This window comes from Mauremys mutica, chromosome 6, assembly GCF_020497125.1.
Source record: "Mauremys mutica isolate MM-2020 ecotype Southern chromosome 6, ASM2049712v1, whole genome shotgun sequence".
Taxonomy (NCBI): Eukaryota; Metazoa; Chordata; order Testudines; family Geoemydidae; genus Mauremys; species Mauremys mutica.
Window position 1 is genome coordinate 93577330 of NC_059077.1, and position 3702 is coordinate 93581031.

At 35.8% G+C, this 3702-nt stretch overlaps 1 pseudogene; it reads left to right on the forward strand.

The window, feature by feature from the left end:
• Positions 1 to 453: 453 nt before the first annotated feature.
• LOC123372244 lies at positions 454 to 1300 on the forward strand (annotated as a pseudogene).
• Positions 1301 to 3702: the final 2402 nt, after the last annotated feature.

The window sequence follows — 3702 nt, forward strand, 5'->3', positions numbered from 1 at the left end:
GAAAGTGGCCAGAATCAATGTCACCAATATGATTTTTTTCATTGTTCCCAAAGTCCAGATTACATGAATGGCAAAAACCTTATCTGAGGTATCTGATGCCATATCAAGTGAGACATATATCAGAACTGAGAGCCATTGCTGTACACACATACAAAGTCTCAGAGCCCAAATATGTTCTTAGTTACCCAAACTGTATTAAAGAGCACCCCCAAATGGTCTGACTATTTGTGAAAATAGGGAAATAAATAGTCAACACAGCATCCTATTTTTGTGGGCAACAAAATCCAGAGACTCTTATCTGGTACTTTTGGTCAAAAGCAGGAGTTTTTGTTCTGTTCTAGATGTACCTTTTGGCACTCTTCAGATGAGATCTCTTTCATAAATTCACTACCTATCCCACAAAAGAAGCATCTGAGAAGAATCCAGTGCCCTCTGCTTTTTGTTCATTCAGGAATGGGAAAACAATGCAACCACAGAAAGAAGACAATTGGAGTAGATGTTCTGATGTCTGTTTCTGGTAATGAGGTGAAACTGGCTGATCTAGTCTTTGGGTGGACTAGCTGAATTCAAAACTGAAGTAAGTCAGTCTGACATATATGGTCTGTGATTGCAAGCCAAAGTGCTGAAAATTAGTTGACATCTCATAAGGTAGAGAAAATCAATCAAGCCACTGGGTTGTCCATTGAGGCCCTCTTCATCATGAAATTCATTCAAGAGAAGTAACTAATTGGACCACATTTTGATGAGATCAGTTAGGACACTGGGAAAGTTTCACTTTTTTTGGAGATGAAGAGGATCCGAAAGATTTGGAAGGTGAAGTTGCAGAGAGATTCTAAAGATAATGGAAATCTGGTTTTCAAAAGAGAAATGTTCTTGATAGCTGAAGTCTTAGAGGAGAATTTTCCTTTTTTTTTTTAAAGGAGAAATCCCACTCCACAGTCATACTTGTTGGGAACACAAGCTGGTGGAAAACATCCCCCTTCTGGAATGCCATGCGGACAAATACAATAAATGTGGAGTACCAGTGGAAATTGTTACAGACAAGTAAAAGTAAAGAGTAGAATTTGTGAAAGGATTTCATGCAGGGAGAGGGAGGGGGAGTTTTAAGTTATCTAGTGATATCAAATGGATTTCCAGGCAACAAAATACTAAGCCGGTGATAATAAGGTTTTTAATTTTTTGTGGAGGGAGGAGGTGTTAGTTTTATAAGTGTAAAACTTTTTAAATAAAATTTTACATTTGGATTTGTCAGACTATTAGTCCAGCTAAGGCTCCAGTCTCGCAAACACCCATGGGTTGAGTTCAATGTGCAATCCCTCTTATGTGAATAGTTAAGTGTGTGTGTGTTCACAAGATCAGGACTTAATTTCGTATTGCCATTTTGGACTGACCACAATGTGTATCTGATAAGTCCCTGCATAATGCGGTTTGGTGCCTTGTTTCTACAGAAACCTAAAACAAATTAGGCTTTTGTTATCACCAATATATTTACTTTGTGGGTTGGATTGTATTTGGGTATAAACTGGCATAGCTCCATTAGCCTTAATGGAGCTAATTCAGTTTACACTAGCTGAAAATCTGCCCCTAAGTATTTAAATTTCAAGCTTAGTGTAGCTTTCTTTTCCTTTTTAATAATTATTTCCCCCTACCTTTTCCCTTCATTTTTCTTAGGAAAAACAAATAAAAAGAAACCCAGGGAAATTCAGAATAAAATACTAGAACTAGAACTAATGCAACATGCAAATTGGGAAATGAAGGACTCAAAAGTCAAGACATTCCAAACATTCTACCAGAGCATGGAGTTGGGCCCATTGCACGCGCCCGCGTGTATAACTTTCTATTTCTGTGTTCCACATTAAATGTTGTTGTATTTCAGCTGATGTAACTGAATCTATAATAGAGCTGATCAGAAATAATTAAAACATTTGAAAAAAAGTCTATTAGAAATATTGAGACAATTTTTTTGTGATTTCCCCGTTGGGAAATCATGAGCTAATTTGAACCATTTAAAAAAAAAAATTCAAATAAATTGAAATGAGACATCGTGTTTCATTTCAACTTGACATATTGACTGAATGTTGTGTCTTTTTAATTAAAAAAAAAAAAGACCAAATGAAACATTTGAGTCAATATGAAACTAAAATTTTCATATTGAAATGTCACACAGGAAAACATTTTTGTTTGTTGGAATTCATGTTTTTGAAAAATTCTGTTTCAAAGAAATTATATTGTTTGGCAGGGAAAAGGGATAAAAAATTGCCTGTTTTTAATTTTTATATAACATGTGGTTTAATCTTTTCCCCTTGTTCCCATTTTCACTCCTTGTCTTTTCCCAGAGCTGAAGAAATTAGTTAAATCTACATCTACAACCTTAGTATTCTTACCATGTCCCTGTTAGAGTAGCAGCCTCTCTCAATGCCTCCCTGTCTCATTCCTTACCCACAAACAATAGAATGAAATGCATTTTGGTTTTCAAAACACCCCTATCACCATAGCTTTCTTTCCAGTGGAAGATCACTAGTGCTGCTGAGCTGAACAGTAGAGGGCCCTATACCATAGTGCTTTTCCCGTCAGGAAACCTCGTGACAGTTCTCTACTTCCTAGTGGCCTGGGTACCAAACCACAGCCCAGATCTCTGTTACCTAGGTGATACAGAGTACTTGGATTTGAGAGAGAGAGACTTTTGTTACAAGTCACAATTAATTAAAATAACAAAACTATTCTGGTCCTGAATATTTCAAATGCTGTGAATTGTGCTTGGCTAACAGAACAGACAGCAGTTACAAAGAGCTCATTGGGGTGTTAAGAGAAATTGTTATAAGGCTGCTCCATGGATTCATGGTGGCTTTAGTTTCATAAATCCACTAATGTAAAGTTTTACATTCATAATAGGTGTACACTCCAACAGATGACAATCTCCATTGGGCATTCAATTACTGGAATTACTTCCTCCAGCATAGGCTCATTCATTTGCAAATGCAGAAGAAACCAAAACAACTTTGGTTCTTATTTTCAACATTCGGCAATGAATATAGAAAATGATCTGTACCTAGAAAGTGAATACTTTGCGCATTAACCACTTTCAAGTACTTCTGAGGTATTTTGGACTGAGATCAGAAACAGTACCAGTGTTTCTTATCCTAATTTGGAGGACATTTTTGTCAAGTGTGATACTATCTGACCATGGGGGACATCAATCTTAGTAACAAAGATGTTTCCAGAATAAAATAAAGTTAGGAAAGAGTTTCAATCTATACTCTAACAACAAGAATCTAAACAAAATTTAAAAAAATACTTGACACCATTTATTTGGGAATTATACAATTCACAGTCAATGAGCAAGTAAAAACACCCAGGTATTAAATGCAGGGGTGCTGCTGGAATACTCTGTAAGTAATTCAGGTTTGTGGCATAATGGACTGATACATGAAGGAGCTGAGTGCTTCAACTGTGAAGGCTAACAGCATATGAAACTTCCTATCATATAAACAGAACTACACTCAAGGGTCCAATTCAGTGTACTGTATTGTAAAGTAGTTTGACATATTAAATAAACAGTTTATAAACATTATCTAGTATTGACAGATCTCAGTATAAAATACATACATATAAATCATAATAAACAATATATAATAATTATTAATAGAAGGAAGGATGGTCTTGTGGTCAAGACACTAGTCTAGAATTTAAGAGATTTGGGAC